The sequence below is a fragment of the Lithobates pipiens genome, unplaced genomic scaffold (genome assembly GCF_037356315.1).
Source record: "Lithobates pipiens isolate NorthernLeopardFrog02 unplaced genomic scaffold, aLitPip1_a1.2 Scaffold_19, whole genome shotgun sequence".
In the NCBI taxonomy this organism is placed as follows: Eukaryota; Metazoa; Chordata; class Amphibia; order Anura; family Ranidae; genus Lithobates; species Lithobates pipiens.
This window is the reverse complement of record NW_027507764.1, coordinates 511,701,862-511,722,799: the sequence shown is the minus strand read 5'-3', so window position 1 is coordinate 511,722,799 and position 20,938 is coordinate 511,701,862. Positions and strand designations below refer to the sequence as shown.

Below are 20,938 nucleotides of genomic sequence, written 5' to 3'. Positions count from 1 at the left end.
TGACGGAACAATGTATACCTCCGGCTCTGGCTAAGCATTCTAAACTGACCACATACAGTGATACCTCGGTTCAAACAACTTGGTTCTCGAACAGAAGAGTTCAAAAAAATTAGTTTTGGTTCACGAACACGAGCCACGCCCATTTTCCCTGCTCTGACACTATATTGAGAAGCTTTTTGGTGTGCTTTTTTAGCACATACTGTACAGTACTGTACCGGACATCCAGTATGGCTCCAAAGAAAATTCAGAGCAAGCATAGTGGTAAGAAGAAAGTGCGGAGCAGTAATGAAGGTGACAAGACTCTTCAGAGCAAGTATGTTGTTGAAAAGAAAGTGCAGAGCAGTAATGAGAGGTAAAACGAGCGGTAAAAGTCGTCTCAAGCAAGGTTAGAGTTCTCTCTCTTCTGTTTCATATTTTTGTGGTTCAAAAACAAAAAAAATTTCAGATCGGATTAACCTGATTGAACCCTATGGGAAAATTTGCCTCGGTTCGCCACCAATTTGCAACCAGAGTCATTATACGAGTTACGGTCGTGAAGCGAGGTATCACTGTAATTTAATCCCAGTATATTTTTAAATATTCAGAAAAAATAAATAAAAATAAATAAATCACTGCTACTTTATAAAATGCCCCATAAACTATCCGGCCACTTTGTTAGGTACACTTGTTCAATTGCTTGCCAACACAAATAGCTAATCAGCCAATCACATGGCATCAACTCAATCTATTTAGGCATCTAGACTTGGTGAAGACAACTTGCTGAAGTTCAAACCGAGCATCGGAATGGGGAAGAAAGAGGATTTAAAGTGTTACTAAACCCAGGACCCTGCATTCACTATATTTGGTCTCCCACAGTACACAGAACATAGAAATGCAATCGTTTTAGTAAATATAAACTGCTAAATACCTTTTCTCATCAGCAGTATATAGCAGTCTTGTGACTTCTATCAGTGTCTGGTTAAAACTTGTAGGAGGAGTTTTCATACTGCACTGGTTGCCCTATCAGGATGCAAGACACCTGACCCTCTGTCTGGACAGTGGTTATTAGCCCTGTGCTGATCACATACCAATGGTGATCACATCACCCTGAAAGCACCCAATCTCGTCTCATCTTGGAGGCTAAGCAGGGTGGGGCCTGGTTAGTACCTAGATGGGAGACCGCCTGGGAATACCAGGTGCTGTAGGCTTTTGTTTTTTTTGGTGTTGGCCGATTTTTTTTCTCGTTTCCTAAGAAAAAAAAATGCTCTAGCAATACACACCAAACTGAGCATGTGCAGCCTGACTCCAGTAGCTCTGTCTTATCTGGACACGTTATGGGGACAATGCAAGAAGAGGAGGATCTGTGCATACAGAATCAAACAGCCTTTTTACACAATGCAGAGGATTAACCCTTTAGGTTCCACAGTGAGTATAACAAGCATACTTTACTGCATATACAGACCGATTTTACTGTTGTGGGTTTAGTAACACTTTAAGTGACTTTGAACGTGGCATGGTTGTTGGTGTCAGACGGGCTGGTCTGATTATTTCAAAAACTGCTGATCTACTGGGATTTTCACACACAACCATCTCTAGGGTTTTAAGGAGAATTGTCCGAAAAAAAAAAATATCCAGTGAGCGGCAGTTGGAGGAAAATGCCTTGTTGATGTCAGAGGTCAGAGGAGAATGGTTTGAGATGACAGAAAGACAACAGTAACTCAAATAACTACTCGTTACATCCAAGGTATGCAGAATATCATCTCTGAAGGCACTTTGAAACAGATGGGCTACAGCAGCAGAAGACCACACTGGGTGCCAATCCTGTCAGCTAAGAACAGGAATCTGAGGCTACATTTCGCTCAGGATCACCAAAATTGGACAATAGGAGATCAGAAAAACATTACTTGGTCTGATGAGTCTTGATTTCAGCTTCGACATTCAGATGGTAGAGTCAGAATTTGGCGTAAACAACATGAAAGTATGGATCCATCCTGCCTTGTATCAACAGTTCAGGCTGGTGGTGGTGGTGTAATGGTGTGGGGGATATTTTCCTGTCACACTTTGGACCCATTAGTACCATTTGTGCATCGTTTAAATGTCACGGCCCACCTGAGTATTGTTGCTGACCATGTCCATCCCTTTATGACTACAGTGTACTCATCTTCTGATGGCTCCTTCCAGCAGGATAATGGACCATGTCACAAAGCTCAAATCATCTCACCACTGGTTTCCTGAACATGACAATGAGGTCCCTGTACTCCAATGTCCTCCACACTCACCAGATCTCATCCAATAGAGCACCTTTGGGATGTGGTGGAATGAGAGATTCGCATAATGGATGTGCAGGTGACAAATCTGCAGCAACTGAGTGATGTTATCATGTCACTATAGACCAAAATCTCTGAGGAATATTTTCAACACCTTGTTGACTCTATGCCATGAAGAAATAAGGCAGTTGTGAAGGCAAAAGTACTAGCAAAGTGTACCTAATAAAGTGACCGGTGAGTGTATATCTATGTCTAAATATAAGGCTCCATGCACACTGAAGCTCAAAAAAGCTTTTTCTGGACGCCAGATTGCTGGCAGAAAACGCTGGTTGAAAAACATGCTTTTAACAGCGTTTTGTACTAGCGTTTATGGGCGTTTTCAATAAAAATACACAGAGGACACTCCAAAAATCCCACAGTGCATTCCAAACTCCCACAACGCATTGAAAAAATAGAATGCCAAACACTAATTAACGCGTGTTTACGAGCGTTTATTGTTTTTTGGCAGTGAAAAACAGCACTTTGAACGCGAATTTCTGGCGTTTAGAAAAAAGCCCATAAACTCCACTGCTCATTAAAGCTAAAAAACATCCATGTGTGCATGGACACATTGGCTAACATAGAGTGGAGTTTATGGGCTTTTAAAAAAAAAACGCCCAAACTCCAATAAACTGCAGTTTATGAGCTCCAGTCTGCAAGGAGTCTAAAGCCCCATACACACTATCAGATTATCTGCTGAGTTTTTCCTTCAGATTTACCAAAACCATGTAGTAGAAGGGCCTGCCTGATTGCATACACATTGAAACTCCTAAGGTTTGTCCTCATATTATATGGTTTTGGTAAATCTGAAGGAAAAAGTCAGCAGATAATCTGATAGTGTGTATGGGGCTTAAGGATATTTTGATCCAACACTGTTCATGATGGAAAAATGTATAGTCCCACTAAGCAACCTTTACTGACCACACATCATAACACCAATATATTTTCAGAAATACAGACACTCTTTCTATCAGAAGATAGTGCTATTTAATGGAAGGCATACAAATATGTTACATAAAGAAACTTGACCCAACATTGGGGTTGATTTACTGATACTGGAGAGTGCAAACTCTGGTGCAGCTGTGCATGATAGCCAATCAGCTTCTAACTTCACTGTGACTGGTTAACTCTTGATGTGTGATCAGAGCTGCCCTGTTTGTGTCAATGGACGTAGACAGGGCGGCTCAAGAGCGAGCCCGCACAAGTGCCCCCATAGAAGGCAGCTTTCTATGGGGGCATTTGTGGGGTAAGATTAATGGCGCGCACACGCGGTCGGGCTTTCTGGCGGGAAATGTTGGATGTGAGCTTGCTGTCGGAAAGTCCGACCGTGTGTATACTCCATAGAATATTTGCTGTCGGAATTTCTGGCCACAAATGTTTGAGAGCAGGGCCTTTTTTTTCCGACAACTTCACTTGTTGTTGGAAGGTCCGATCGTGTGAACACAAGTCCGTCCCACAAAAGCTCACACATGCTCGGAATCAAGCAGAAGGAGCCGCACTGGCTATTGAACTTCCTTTTTCTCCTCTCGTTGTACGTCTTGTACGTCACCGCGTTCTTGACGTTCGGAATTTCCGACGACATTTGTCTGACCGTGTGTATACAAGACAAGTTTGAGCCAACATCCTTCGGAGAAAAATCCAGGATTTTGTTGTCGGAATGTCCGATCGTGTGTACGCGGCATTAGGCTCAAAGCCGACCTTGTATTTCAGATGTGGATATGGCTGCGTATGCCCACAGCCACTACCGGGGCTTGGTCACAGAGGTCATTTCTATGAGGGCACTTGCGGAAGAGGAGCCGCCAGGAGCGCTGGCGGGGGAACCCAGAAGAGGAAGATCGTGGCTGCTCTGTGTAAAACCATTACACAGAGCAGGTAAGTAGGACATGTTTATTATTTTAATAAAAAAAAAAAAATTAGGCTTTAATAAAGCTTAAAGCAGGATTTCCGCCATTTTATTTTATTTTTTTAAAGTCAGCAGCTACAAATACTGCAGCTGCTGACTTTTAAAATATGGACACTCACCTGTGTCCAGCGCGCTCGCAATGTCGGCACGCAAAGTCGATCTGTCGCTCGGCTGTCGGGTGCTGCCGCTGCCATCCTAAGCATGGGAATCAGGAAGCGAAGCCTTGCGCCTTCACTTCACGGTTCCCTACTGCACATGCGCAAGCCGCGCTGCGCAATACAAATGGTCCCTGCTGTCTCTGGGACCCGTGTGTTTCCCAGCAGACAGCGGGGAAGGGACAGGAAGTGGCGTACATATACTATCTATGCCCAGAAGTGGGTACAAATACCTGTATTATACAGGTATCTGCACCCCCCGCCACCCTAAAAGGTGCCAATTGTGGCACCGGAGGGGGGGGGGGGTTCTGATGAGTGGAAGTTCCACTTTAGGGTGGAGCTCTGCTTTAAGCTTTGACAAGCCTGGAACCTGATTGGTTTCTATGCAGAGCTGCACCAGATTTGTCACTCTCCAGTTTTAGGAAATGAACCCCATTGCATATAATGGAAGTACACACTGGGGTTGATTTACTAAAGGCCAACAGACTGTATTTAGCCAATGAGGAGCGACAGAGCCGAGACTTCCAGGGGAGAATGCAAGCAGCTGTGGCAACACACATTGGGGGTTATTTACGAAAGGCTAATCCACTTTGCACTGCAAGTGCACTTGGAAGTGCAGTTGCTCTAAATCTAAGGGGTAGATCTGAAATGAGGGGAAGCTCTGCTGATTTTATTATCCTATCATGTGAAAGATAAAATGCTGTTTTTTATTTTCCTTGCATGTCCCCCTCGAATTTTCAGCGACTTAACTTTCAAGTGCACTTACAGCGCAAAGTGAATTTTCCTTTCGTAAATGACCCCCATTGTGTTCATAACATCAAAACTTCGACCTTGAGAAATGCTACACAGCCATCCCTGGTGTGCATGTAGATAGGGCATGGCTGCAAAGAGGATGCAGGAGATGAGCAGTAGTGAGGTGCAACAAAGAATTTAAAAAAAGGAAAACGTATGGCAATTGTTTAGGATATGCAATGCTTTACCAAAGTAAATGCCATTCAGTCGGAGTTCACATCTACTTTGACAAGGAGCATAATTCCACTTTTCATCAATTTAGAGTCATGAGATCAATAATGTGAATTGTGATGGGCTGCCCTGAGACATGCTGCACATCGCCGTCTGCTGTATTAATCACTGGATACAGCTGGCTTCGGCCACAGGTTCATTTATTTAAAATACAACTCTTTGATTGTGGTTTGGGTTTCAAGAAGTCATCATTCTGCAAGACAACAGATCTCTTTCAAGCAGATAAACACACCGTCACTGATCAGATAACACATTAAAATTAACAAGACGACATGTTTTAAAGAGATCCAGGGATTCAAAGTACATCCTACACGAACCCTCATGCAGTATAAATATACAGGACTATTCAGAAAGGGAAAGAGCCATATACAAGGTGTACTGACTGAGAGTGACCAATCAGAATTCATCTTTCACTGAAGTCAAGTCTCTGCCATGCGCGTCCCAAGGGTGACCAAAAACTGCACATCATCACCAACAATTTCACATCAATCCCTAAAGCAAACCTAACGCTCTCATTTAACGTGAACTATTTTTAATCCTTATGCTGCTAGCCTTAGTAAATAGATAAGAAGATATTTTATATTTAATTGTTTTACATTTCTTCCATTGCTTCCTGGTTTCTGGCCTAGGCCAAAATGATGTCATACATCCCAGGAGTCTTCAATGGGTATTTTTTTGTTCTTTTATTTGGAGGAGGAGCTTTCTTAGCTAAACACGCCATACTACCTGCATGCCTGAGCTAAGGGCAGATGGATTCCAGGAAGTAAATGCTAACTGAATTATCTGGCCGTCTGAACAGATTCACTTATTCACATGGACATACTATAGCATACTCCCATGCAAAGGCTGTGTTTGCACACATGTGAATGCACAGGTGTGCTTTTGGGGCCATGCACCCCTACATGCATGGCTGTCAATTTTCAACTGCACTCTGCATGGCTGTCAAGGAAAGGCCTGCACAGGGACGTGCTCGAAAACATGGCCTTCGCAGGGGAGTGTGCTGTGGTATGCAGGTGTGAATGAGGCCTTAGGGCAATGGTTGTCAACTTGTGAGCTAAAGGGGGGCTTCAAATGCAGCCCATGAGATCACCAAAGGGCCACACATAATGTTCAATATCTGTAATGTTTAACAAGACTGCCAGACACTGCTGACCTATTAGAGGAAATGAGGGTCATAGAGTGAGGACAGGATACATTGTTGGCTGGGGATATGCTGCAGAAGACAATATGAAACTGGCAACATGTTACATGAGGCTAGTAGAGATCAGTGTTATTACCCAAATCAATGCTCCCACTACAGACTGCTGAGGTCCGAGGGCAGCACGTTATATACCAAAGGGACGCATTTCATATAGCAAATGGCCACATATTGCCCTTGGGCCACACGTTATATACCAAAGTGGTGCATATGGCCCTTTGGTCCGCACGTTATATACCAAAGGGCCACATATGGCCCTTGGGTAGCACATTATATACCAAAGGGAAGCATATCATATAGCAGAGGGCCATATATTGCCCTTGGGCCGCTAGTTATATACCAAAGGGCCACATATGGCCCTTGGGCCGCACGTTATATACCAAAGGGCCGCACGTTATATACCAAAGGGCCGCATATCATATAGCAAAGGGCCACATATTGCCCTTGGGCCACACGTTATATGCCAAAGGGCTGCACGATATATACCAAAAGGCCGCATATGGCCCTTGGGCCGCACGTTATATACCAAAGGGCCGCATGTTATATACCAAAGGGCCGCATGTTATATACCAAAGGGCTGCATATCATATAGCAAAAGGCCACATATTGCCCTTTGGGCCGCATGTTATATGCCAAAGGGCCGTATATCATATAGCAAAGGGCCGCACGTTATATACCAAAGGGCCGCATATCATATAGCAAAGGGCTGCATATGGCCCTTGGGCCACACGTTATATACCAAAGGGCCGCATATGGCCCTTGAGCCACACGTTATATACCAAAGGGCTGCATATGGCCCTTGGACTGCACGTTATATACCAAAGGTATGTGGCCCTTGGGCGACAGGTTGGGCACCAGGGCTTTAGGATTTCCAATTACTAAAACCCAACAGGTTTTTCTGGTTTAGCTATAACATAAAAAGCATGTTCATTGTTCACATCTGTTAAGTATTATTGTACACATGTATTATTTACTATGCAAGTATTTTTTATTCTGTTAGTAAAATGACAGTGAAGGAGATAAAAGTTTTCCATGCCAATGATGGCATAGTACATTTGTGTATCTCTCGTTCTCTTTTTTTCTTGTACAAAATATATCTGAATAGGAGTCATCCATAGCATATACAGAGAGCAGCGGCATCATTTGTTTCTGGGTTTCTCCCCAGCTAATAGCCTGCAGGACAGACCCTGACATGAAGCAGAAATGACAGGCAGGCCTGGATTCCCATCACTGGATCTTGTGGGCACATAAAATTTGGTGCACAAAGCAACACCCCCCTCTGCTAGGATCATCCCTACAACACAGAATATTGTTGTGTAACCTAGATTAGGCCCCTTGCACATGGACAAGAGAAACACCACTTTTTTTTTTTTTTTCTTTTTTTTATGTTTATGAGCTGTATTTCAGCAAATGCGTCCATGCTCATTGTGGTGTTTATGTTCGTATTTTTGGAGCAGCTTTCAGGGGCATAATAGAGAATGCCCCCAAACCTACATTCAGAGAGAAGTTTACTGGCAGGATCTACACACACATGCACATAAACACGGGGCAGGACAGTGCTAAGTGGTTAAGACTTCTGCCTAGCAGCACTAGGGTTGTTGGTTCAAATCCCAACCATGGCACTAGTTGCCTGTAGTTTGTGTGTTCTTCCTGTACCTGCGTGAGTTTCCTCTAGGTACTCTGGTCTCCTCCCACACTCCAATGCTTCTAAATGCTATATAAACCAGTAAATGTACATAAACCAGTGGTTGTCAACAAATGAGCTAAAGGGGGCCTCAAATGTGGCCCCTGACACCAGCAAAGGGCTGCACATATTGTTCAAACTACAGTATGTAATGCTGAGAGGACTGTCAGAAACTGCAGAGGAAATGAGGACCGGAGAGTGTGGCTGCATGAGACAATACCAAACTAGGAACATATTGCATGAGTCTAGTAGAAATGAATGCTATTACCCTAATCAATGTTCCCACTACAGACTGCCAAGGTCCAAGGGCCACACATTATATTCCAAAGCGCCACAAGTTGGGCACCAGGGGCATAAACACATGTAATTATGTGTCAAAATGATCATATTTTTTCTAAGTTGGATTTTTCTGCATGCCCCTAGCAAAAAGATCCAGCATAGATAGCATAGATAGGGGCATTTTATTACACCTGTGTGACTGAAGCCTTAGAATGTTTTGATAATGTGTACATAAGAGCATATGGGTGGCACAGTGGCTTAGCGCAGGGGTCTCCAAACTACAGCCACAACTAGGGCCACGTCCAGCCTGCCATAAGATTTTATCTGGCCCACAGCTAGGGTCAGTGGTGTGTCTTTAAATATTTAGGTCACCTTTACAAAAAAAAACTGCCTATGCAGGTAAGCAGTGTTTGTAGATAACAAAACAAACCATCCTGTTCTGACTTAAGATGTATAATGTTCTTGCTATAGGTGTAAGCCATTTCCATACCTCATGAAGCCTGAATGAAAGACTTCCAGGACGTTGCTAGGATGTTGTAAAGTGAGGCCTACTTGTTATTGTTCACCTCCACCATCACAGGAGGGAGTTCTCAAACATTGAGCTCAGAACTACTGGGTCAGGGGTGAGAAAGAGAATGTGAGGGGGTCTGAATCAGAGAAAGAGCTCACTCCTGTTAGGCGGCGAGATGAGCAGCAACAAGTAGGCCTCACTTAGCAACGTCCTGGGAGTATTCCAGTCAGGCTTCATGAGGTACATAGATGGCCTAACTATAACAAGGACATTATTCAACTTTAGTCAGAGTTGTGCATTTTTTTTTTTTTATCTACAGAGGCCCCTTATCTCCATAGGCAGTTTTTTGGTAAAGGTGAACTTACCCTTTAATATGCACTGAATGAGGTCAGTAGATACTGCCTTTGGTCTCCGCTTCTGAAGTAAGGGGGGTATTGATAGAGACCCTAATGTAAGCAAGGACTCCTAAGGCAGAAACTGATGCAACAAAGGCTCTGATGGGGACCCCAATGTAAGGCTGCATGAGTGCTGCCGGCACTGGGAGCTACAGTTCAATGAGGGAACCATGAATGCCAACATGTACTGTAACATACTGAGGCACAGAATGTTCCCTTCCCTTCGGAGACTGGGCTGTAAGGCAGTATTCCAACATGATAACGACCCCAAATACACTTCCAAGATGACCACTGCCTTGCTAATGAAGCTGAGGGTAAAGCTGGACTAGCCAAGCATGTCTCCAGACCTAAACCCTATTGAGGATCTGTGGGGCATCCTCAAACAGAAGGTGGAATAGCGCAAGGTCTCTAACCTCCACCAGCTCTGTGATGTCATCATGGAGGAGTGGAAGAGGACTCCAGTGGCAACCTGTGAAGCTCTGGTGAACTCCATGCCCAAGGGGGTTAATGCAGTGCTGGAAAATATTGGTGGCCACAAAAAATATTTACACTTTGGGCCCAATTTGGGCATTTTCACTTATGCCGCATACACACGATTGGAATTTCGGCCAGAAAAAGACAGATGAAAGCTTTTCATTGGAAAATGCAACCATGTGTATGCTCCATCGGAATTTAGCTGTCCGAATTTCCGCCAGCCAAAAATTGATAGCATGTTCTCAATTTTCCTGACGGAAATTCCGATCATGTGTATGCAATTCCGACATGCCAAAAATTACGCATACTCAGATTCAACTACGAGACAGAAGCTATTGAACTTTTTTCTAGTTCCATCGTATGTGTTGTATGTCACCGCGCTCTAAACGATCGGAATTTGGTGTGACCGTGTGTAAGCAAGACAGCTTGAGCAGAATGCCGTCGGAATTCTGTTGGGAAAACCATCAGAGCTTTTTCCGACGAGAATTCCGATCATGTGTACGTGGCATTAGAGGTGTACTCACTTTTGTTGCCAGCGGTTTAGATATTAACGCCTGTGTGTTGAGTTATTTTGAGGGAACAGCAAATTTACACTGTTAAGGCCCGTACACACGGTCGGACTTTTTGACAACAAACATGCAAATTAGCTGTTTTGGAGCAACATCCGACTGTGTGTACGCTCCATCGGACAAACTTTTTCTGTTTTCATCGGACTTTTGTTGGCTCTGCGAACGGACAAACTTTTTGACAACAGAAGTCCGATGGAGCAAAGTCCGACCGTGTGTATGCAAAAGCATCGGACTTTTGTACAAGGTACAAACACGCATGCTCAGAACCATTGCAAACGATCAGACTACAATACAGAAGTTGACCAAAGGTGGCGCTGGAGTCATTGAACGTCCTCTTTTGAAGCGGCGTCAGTACGTTGTGACGTCATTACGTTCGTGTTTGTTGTCAAAAAGTCCGACCGTGTGTATGCAATACAAACTTGTGGACAACACACTTTGTACAAAAGTCCACGGAAAAGTTTGTACAAGTCCGACCGTGTGTATGGGGCTTTATACAAGCTGTACACTCACTACTTTACATTGTAGCAGTGTCATTTCTTAATAATAAAATATTTACAAAAATGTGAGGGGTGTACTCACTTTTGCAAGCTATTATATATTATTAAAAACTGACTATTAGACCTATAAGCATGTTTATTTAAAAGAAAAATGGTGAAATTAAACTCCATTCACACGCTCACTGTTTGGACTCAACAACGATTGTTTTTAGGACTTGAAAATAAGACTAAAATCATTGTTTGCAGTGCGTCAAATGTGAACTTAGATTATCGACCCTCCACAAAAACCAATAGTAATTCACTGACAAAAACGTTTTTTTTATTTTGCATTTTGAAAACTGTGAATGCTCCCCAATGATCGGTGCTTTCAAATCTGAAATTGGCCATATTGTATATACAGCCATGTGTGGCTGAGGTCAGGATTCCCACGGATATAAGTCATATGTACAGTGCCTTGCGAAAGTATTCGGCCCCCTTGAACTTTTAAACCTTTTGCCACATTTCAGGCTTCAAACATAAAGATATAAAATTTTTATTTTTTGTGAAGAATCACCAACAAGTGGGACACAATTGTGAAGTGGAACGAAATCTATTGGATAATTTAAACTTTTTTAGCAAATAAAAAACTGAAAAGTGGTGCGTGCAAAATTATTCGGCCCCTTTACTTTCAGTGCAGCAAACTCACTCCAGAAGTTCAGCGAGGATCTCTGAATGATCCAATGTTGTCCTAAATGACTGATGGTGATAAATAGAATCCACCTGTGTGTAATCAAGTCTCTGTATAAATGCACCTGCTCTGTGATAGTCTCAGGGTTCTGTTGAAAGCGCAGAGAGCATCATGAAGACCAAGGAACACACCAGGCAGGTCCGTAATACTGTTGTGGAGAAGTTTAAAGACAGATTTGGATACAAAAAGATTTCCCAAGCTTTAAACATCCCAAGGAGCACTGTGTAAGCGATCATTTTGAAATGGAAGGAGTATCAGACCACTGCAAATCTACCAAGACCTGGCCGTCCCTCTAAACTTTCAGCTCAGACAAGGAGAAGACTGATCAGAGATGCAGCCAAGAGGCCCATGATCACTCTGGATGAACTGCAGAGAACTACAGCTGAGGTGGGAGAGCCTGTCCATAGGACAACAATCAGTTGTACACTGCACAAATCTGGCCTTTATGGAAGAGTGGCAAGAAGAAAGCCATTTCTCAAAGATATCCATAAAAAGTCTCGTCTAAAGTTTGCCACAAGCCACCTGGGAGACACACCAAACATGTGGAAGAAGATGCTCTGGTCAGATGAAACCAAAATCAAACTTTTTGCCCACAATGCAAAACGATATGTTTGGCATAAAAGCAACACAGCTCATCACCCTCAACACACCACCCCCACTGTCAAACATGGTGGTGGCAGCATCATGGTTTGGGCCTGCTTTTCTTCAGTAGGGACAGGGAAGATGGTTAAAATTGAGGGGAAGATGGATGCAGCCAAATACAGGACCAATCTGGATGAAAACCTGTTGGAGTCTGCAAAAGACCTGAAACTGGGACGGAGATTTATCTTCCAACAAGACAATGATCCCAAACATACAGCAAAATCTACAAAGGAATGGTTCACAAATAAATGTATCCAGGTGTTAGAATGGCCAAGTCAAAGTCCAGACCTGAATCCAATCGAGAATCTGTGGAAAGAGCTGAAAACTGCTGTTCACAAACGCTCTCCATCCAACCTCACTGAGCTCGAGCTGTTTTGCAAGGAAGAATGGGCAAGAATTTCAGTCTCTCGATGTGCAAAACTGATAGAGACATACCCCAAGTGACTTGCAGCTGTAATCGCAGCAAAAGGTGGCTCTACAAAGCATTAACGCAAGGGGGCCGAATAATTTTGCACGCCCTACTTTAAAAAATTTTATTAGTTAAAAAAGCTTAAAAAATCCAATAGATTTCGTACCACTTCACAATTGTGTCCCACTTGTTGGTGATTCTTCACAAAAAATACAAATTTTCATTCTTTATGTTTGAAGCCTGAAATGTGGCAAAAGGTTGAAAAGTTCAAGGGGGCCGAATACTTTCGCAAGGCACTGTAGCTCAGACAGAGGAATGCAGAGAAGAAACTGGATAATGAGTGTGAACTTTGACTTTGAAAAATTGCACATGGTCAGCAAATCAATCATTTGTTGCGATAAAACTATAAGGTTAGCTAACATATGACCATGGCCAGGTCTCAATATACTGTACCTCCAAAGGTTGTTTTTTATTTCCTTGCCTTCAGGACCAAAGAGTCAGGATGTTAATGTATAATGAAGACTGCTTTCTCCTGAATCTTGGCCACCTTCAACCAGTGCCTTTTTGCCACAATGCTGGAACAAACCTCAGTCAGGGCCTATGTGCTCAATTTAAATGAATAAACCAGTGCTAAAGTGCTACACCTCCCAATCAGTAACCTTAAATTTAACTTCAGCACTCACCAGTTTTAAACACATGAAAATACTAATAAAATAAATTATGATTGGGTTGTGCTGAAAGTAATGCCAATCAATCCAATAATGTCACATAAATGATCATAACACATACATAAAAAATAAAGTTTATCATTTATCCTGTGACTTTAAATGTATTTCAAATCCATATGTCCAAATTAATTATATAAAGTTCTAAGTGCAAAGAGTCCCAGCAAAAAAAGAAAAAAGTTCATCCAGTCAGTATGAGCGATGCCGCGTACACACGACCAGACTTTTCGACGGACTAGGTCCGACGGAATGAATCCGTTGGATATTACAATCGTGTATGGGCTCCAGCGGACTTTTTTTCCCCAAAAGTCCAACGGACCTAGAAATAAAACATGTTTCAAATCTTTCCAAAGGATTCGAGTCCGGTCTAAAAATCAGTTCGTCTGTATGCTAGTCCGACAGGCGAAAACTGACGCTAGGGCAGATTTTGGCTACTGGCTATGAACTTCCTTATTCTAGTCCGGTCATACGTCATCACGTTCGAATCTGTCGGACTTTGGTGTGCTTGTGTGTGGCCAAGTCCGTTCGCTCGGAAAGTCCGTCAGAACTCCGCCGGAAGGCCGTTGGGAAGGCCTTCGGACCTAGTCTGCCGGAAAGTCCGGTCATGTGTATGTGGCAGGAGTCATCTTAAACCAGCAAACACCCCTGTACACCAGTCACCAAGATCAACACTACAGCTTACCAGATAGTTAGACCTTAATAATTAAGACAGCTCTTATTAGGGAAACAACCCTGGATGGATGATAGTGATGATTGCTCCTAGACTCGGCACTGCCTCTTCCCATGCTCTCCTACTCAGATCTTACCATAACGTTTACTCATAATACCGCATAATTATTCATACAGAAGGAAAAGATGTAAAGAGCTAATAGTGCTGTACTTTCTACTCCTTCATTCTTTATTGCATAAAAAATGTCATATACAATACTCGCAAAATGAGAGACATTCAAAGCTTAACACAAACGTCTGCCGACCTCATGGCGGGAGTGCTGAAGTCAACACTTGACTCCGCCATATGTGTTACATCTGAAGGGATGTCTTCCAAGGGGCATTTTTTTATGCAAAAAACATATTTCACTATTAGCTCTTTTCCTTCTGAATGATTATGCAGCATTATTATGAGCACTTAATATGGTAAGATCTGAGTAGGAAAGACTGGGAAGAGGCAGTGCCGAGTCTAAAGAGCAATCACCACTATCATCCCTTCATCCATCCATCCAGGGTTCCCTAATAAACTGTTGGTCCTCCTAATTTTTGGGGTCTTACTATCTGGTAAGCAGCAGTGTGGATCTTGGTGTTCACTGGTTTAAGAAGAGACACTCATACTGACTGGTGGATCTTTTTACTTTTTGCACTTAGGCCTTTCTATAATTAATTTGGACATATGGATTGGAAATACTTTTAAAGCCACTGAATAACTCATAAACTTTAGGATCATTTATGTGGCACTATGTGGCTCAATGTTTCGCCAACCTCAGTCAGGGTCTATGTGGTTCAATGTTCGGTACCCCTTGGCCAAATTCTATGTGGCTTAGAGTTGGTCAACCCTCTGCCATTCTGTGGCTTTGGTGTTCAGCCAGCATTATCCAAGGCCTATGTGGCTCAGGGTTTGGCCAATCTCAGTCAGAGCCTTAAAGGCAAAATGTCGGGCACTGCATTGGTAGGGTCCTACTGTAGCACGCCTTGCCCAGGGCCTATGGGGTTTATTTAGTAAAGGCAAATCCACATTGCAATACAAATTGCAACTTGCATTGCACTTTGCACTTGGAAATGCAGTCACTGTAGATCTGAGGGGGACATGCAAAGAAAATAAAAGGCATTTACCTTTGTCCAGAGCTTGTGTGGCACAATGTTGAACAACCCTTGTCCAGGGCCTGTATGGCACAATGTTGAGCACCCCTTGCCCAGGGCCTGTGTGCCACCATGTTGAGCACCCCTTGTCCAGGACCTGTGTGGCACAATGTTGAGCACCCCTTGCCCAAGGCTTTTGTGCCACCATATTGAACAACCCTTGTCCAGAGCTTGTGTGGCACAATGTTGAACAACCCTTGTCCAGGGCCTGTGTGCCACCATGTTGAGCACCCCTTGCCCAAGGCTTTTGTGCCACCATATTGAGCAACCCTTGTCCAGGGCCTGTGTGCCACCATGTTGAGCAACCATTGTCCAGGGCCTGTGTGCCACCATGTTGAGCAACCCTTGTCCAGGGCCTGTGTGCCATCATGTTGAGCACCCCTTGTCCAGGGCCTGTGTGCCATCATGTTGAGCACCCCTTGTCCAGGGCCTGTGTGCCATCATGTTGAGCACCCCTTGTCCAGGGCCTGTGTGCCATCATGTTGAGCACCCCTTGTCCAGGGCCTGTGTGCCATCATGTTGAGTACCCCTTGTCCAGGGCCTGTGTGCCACCATGTTGAGCAACTCTTGTCCAGGGCCTGTGTGCCACCATGTTGAGCACCCCTTGTCCAGGGCCTGTGTGGCACAATGTTAAGTAACCATTTTCCAGGGTCTATGTGGCATAATGTTGAGCCTACAACTATATGACCAGCCAGAAGTCATATAACATGAAGGGGACTCACAAGGTCAACCTACAGTACTTTTGTAGTCTGTAAAAGAGAAAACGAGACATAGACAGCATGACATGAATAACCTGACAGGAGGAAAAAAAGTGATAAATAATAGGTCTAAACTTCTGCACGCTGCTCTTGTGTCTGGGTGTAAATTATGCTGAATATATTCAACCTTTTTCCCTGATAAATATGCAGATGTGCGCTACTGAATTGGCACAGATGTAGTGATAGGAATACAGCCAGACAGACTAGAGGTTCTGTAAACAATTCTTAAAGGACCAGTAAACATAAATTATAAATCTGATGTTTAAAGCAAATTTCAACAATCTCATTCTTGCTGCAGGAAAATATTACATACATAACCTAATATGAGCTCATTTGTGCATTAAAAATGTTCCACAATATTGCCAAAATCTATCCCCAAAGATATTGGTTTAATCATGGCTCCCTGTAGGTGGGGCCAGGTTGTCACCAAGATCCTGAAAGCTGCACCCATGCACATGTTTAAATATTTAATACAATCTCAGAGCTCACTGCGGGAGGGATAGGAAGGTAATATTACCAAGCTGGTATAGTGGCCAAGAAAGATCGGGAAGTCCCAGAACAAGTCGATGTGAGGCGCTCAACTTAGATATTTTATCTGTCAAAACATTCTCAGCAGCTCTACCACAATATGGAGGCCCTCCAAAGAGGTAATAGGAAGGAAATGGAAATCACTGGAGTAGCGGTGTGTACATTAGTGATTTTCAGCTTCCGAGGGTATCTTACTGGAGGATGTGTTTTTATTCAGTAAATGTCTATTCACATTGGGGAGCTTTTTCCACACATACTGTTCTATCAGATAACAATATAAGACATTAAAGTATGACTAACTTTTTTTTTTTTTGTGGATAGAGTGCAGAGGGATTAGAACCCCTGTCGATTTTTATTTCTGTCTGTACCCCCGTTAAGGAGATTCACCCTATCTTTTTGTTCTGTTTACTAGTCATTAAAAATGTGAAAGTAAAGAAAATCCCACATTTTGAGTTGTCCTCAAAAAAGTAATAGAGGGGAAATCTTCCAATGGGGCATTAGTTCTGGTGACCTGGAGGCCCCCCAAGTGGTTCCCTTAATTTTCAGGGATTTCCTTTCACTTCCTCTCTGGCTATAGGACAGGAAGTGAAAGGAAATCTCTGAAATGGGACTCAGATGGAGTTAGGGGTTAAAATCCTTCCCTGCTCTATCTGCAATGAAAAAAAAAATGTGCATATAGTTCTACTTTAAGTAGAGAGATCCCCTAGATCAGGGATATGCAATTAGCGGAACTCCAAATCCCATGAGGCATAGCAAGACTCTGACAGCCACAAGTATGACACCCAGAGGCAGAGGCATGATGGGACTTGTAGTTTTGCAACAGCTGGAGGTCCACTAATTGCATATCCCTGCCCTAGATGGAGGACACTTTCAGAAATAGAACAATTTTAACCCTGTCCCATTCTATACAATAAAGAATATTTGGTTGGACTTGGGCTTACAACTGGTAATAGGCCCACATTCCACTTGAGAGTTGTGAATGATTGTTTACAGCCCAGAGCACCACGGAGAAGAGGAGAGTGCTGGGGCGAGTATTACATCCTACTTTTCTGCCCCCTAGACTCAACACGCATTTACCCTTACAGTGTAGGAGGCCCATTGCAAGGGTAGCTTTTTGGCAATTTCCAGAGTTAGGCTTTAACCCTTTCGTAGCTAGGTCCCTATGTCATACAGACCTGACAGCGCGGGGGGAGGGGGGGTCTTACACACATTTCCGGTGACATTCCTATGACAGCCCCCAGGATGATGTGTAAATCTGACAAACAGACTCTTGCCTGTCAGGTGAAAGTATTTAGGTGGCTGTGCTGTGCCGATTACTTCCACACACCCCCAGTAATGGCACGCCCCCCACTATGTATCCTGGGCTCCACTTACCTATCTGTGGGCCTAGGACCTAGGACCCGGGTGCCGCTCCGATCGTGTGTGGACTAATCCGATCTTTTTTCATTAGAAAAATCAGACGGACCTAGAAATAGAACATGTTTCAAATTTGTCCGACGGACTCAATTCCTATCGGGAAAACCGTTCATCTGTATGCTGGTCCGACGGATCAAATACGTTGTAAGAGAATCCATTGGCTACTGGCTATTGAACTTCCTTTTTCTGTCCCGCCTTACGTCATCACGTTCAAAACAAACAGACTTTCGAACGGACTCAGTTCGCGTGTGGCCAAGTCCGTTCATTCGGAAAGTCAGTCGGAACTCCGTTGAAAGTCAGTCAGGAAGACCGTCGGACCTAGTCTGCCGGAAAGTCCGGTTGTGTGTACGCGGCATGACCCTAACTGTGGCCCCGATAAAATCTGGTAGCAGGCCAGATGTGGCCATAGTTTGGAAACCCCTGTCTTAGACGGTTATAATGCAAATCTGTCCTGTCTGAGTGAAGTGCAACTTTATGGGAGAACATGTACTGATACAAGCACATCCAGTATAATGGTGCGGAGGAACAGTGGAGCACAGGTCATATCTGATGATACTGAGAACAAAGTGCCATGACTATAAAGAGAACATATTGTGATCATACTGAAGCTATAAAAAGCATTGTGAAGTCTTAGAATAGCAGACTTCAAATTCACCTCCACATGTACATTAATAGAGAGGCTATAATTAGCATCATTATCATTAGTTATGTAATATACTCAATAGTGGTATGGTCTGCACAGTCTCAGAGCTGATGTCTCAGCAGGATCAAAGTGATGTCAGGAGACCAGCGGTAGAACCTTTCTTAAGGACTCTTTCACAGGCCGTTCAGGTCAGCCTGGCAGTTTTTCAGGTGGACCTGAACAGACGCTCTATGCACCTCTATGGAGCAACGAATGTAAGCGGTGACATGTCCGCTGACATCCAATCCGCTCTGCTAAATCCGGACGGGTGGTAACCCTATTTTCCATCCGTCTGGCAGATTGTGTTTTCATCCTATTCCCCATAGAAAAGAGGAGGGCTCTGACAGGTCCGTCTGCACAGTGAGCAGAGACGGACCTGTCAGTGGGGATCAACGGAGCAAGGTAAGTATACAGTGCCTTGAAAACCTTTTCATACCTCTTGAAAAATGTTCCACATTTTGTCATGTTACAACCAAAAACTTAAATGTATGTTATGTGATAGACCAACACAAAGTGGCACATAATTGTGAAGTGGAAGGAAAATGATAAATGCATTCGTATTGAGCCCCCTTTACTCTGATACCCCTAATTAAAATCTAGTGGAACCAATTTCCTTCAGAAGTCACCAAATTAGTACATAGAGTCCACCTGTGTGTAATTTAGTCTCAGTATAAATATAGCTTTCTGTGAATCCCTCTGAGGTTTGTTAAGGCCCATACACACGATACGAAAATCGGTTGGAAAAATTCATACGACGAGCTGTCTGCTGATTTTATGATCGTTAGTATGGTGCTTTCGACAGCCGATTTCGCTTTTTTTGTCAGACCAAGCTGGGCAGACTATAAAAGTTTTTGTTGCGTGTGAACTCAACAATTTTTGTTTCATTAGTATGGTTTTCGTACGAAAAGAAAAATTGTAAGAGCAAGACTGCGGAAGCTCAGAAACGAAAGAACACATACAAAACTATTCAACACATTACGTCACTTCTGACATTGTATTCTGTCGTATGAAAATTTTCGTATTGTGAGTAACCTCTTCACTTTCAACATGAGACTAGTATGCAACAAAAAACGGATGTTCGGTCATCCGAAAATCTAAGCGTGTGTACGAGGCTTTAGAGAACCTTTGTGAACAAACAGCATCATCAAGGCCAAGGAACACACTAGACAGGTCAGGAATAAAGTTTAAAGCAGGGTTGAACATCTCACGGAGCACTTGTTCAATCCATCATATAAAGATGGAAAGATTATGGCACAACTGCAACCCTACAAAGGCATGGCCGTCCACCTAAACTGACAGGCCGGGCAAGGAGAGCATTAGTCAGAGAAGCAGCCAAGAGGCCCATGGTAACTCTGGAGGAGCTGCAGAGATCCACAGCTCAGGTGGGAGAATCTGTCAACAGGACAACTATTAGTCGTGCTCTCCACAAATCTGACCTTTATGGAAGAGTGGGAATAAGAAAGCCATTGTTGAAAGAAAACCATAAGAACTCCAGTTTGTGGTTTGCGAGAAGCCATGTGGGGCACACAGCAAACATGTGGAAGAAGGTGCTCTGGTCAGATGAGACCAAAATTGCATTTTTTTGCCTAAAAGCAAAACTTTTTTGTGTGGCGGAAAACGAACACTGCACATCACACTGAACACACCCTCCCCACCGTGAAACATGGTGGTGGCAGCATCGTGTTGTGGGGATGCTTTTTCTTCAGCAGGGACAGGGAAGCTGGTCAGAGTTGATGGGAAGATGGATGGAGCCAAACACAGGGCAATCTTATGCCACGTACACATGACCGGACTTTTCGGCACACTAGGTCCGACAGTATCAGTCTGTCGGACAATCCGATCATGTGTGGGCTAATCCGATCGCTTTTCATTAAAAAAATCAGACGGACCTAGAAATAGAACATATTTAAATCTATCCAACGGACTCAATTCCTATCGGGGAAAACCACTCGTCTGTATGCTGGTCCAGCGGACCAAATACGACGCAAGGGAAGCTATTGGCTACTGGCTATTGAACTTCCTTTTTTAGTCCCGTAATACGTCATCACATTCAAAACTAACGGACTTAGTCCGTTCGTGTGTGGCCAAGTCCGTTAATTCGGAAAGTCCGTCGGAACTCCGCCAAAAGTCTGTCAGGAAGACCGTCGGAACTAGTCTGGGGGGAAGTCCGGTCTTGTGTATGCGGCATGAGAAGAAAACCTGTAAATGCCCGTACACACGATCAGAC

At 43.6% G+C, this 20,938-nt stretch overlaps 1 protein-coding gene and 1 pseudogene across 5 annotated transcripts in view; one reads left to right on the top strand and one right to left on the bottom strand.

Moving 5' to 3' along the window:
* RIMS2 (regulating synaptic membrane exocytosis 2) overlaps positions 1-20,938 on the bottom strand; it is a 982,185-nt gene that overhangs the window by 924,459 nt on the left and 36,788 nt on the right. The window lies entirely within an intron of this gene.
* LOC143998745 (5S ribosomal RNA) lies at positions 1,069-1,187 on the top strand (annotated as a pseudogene).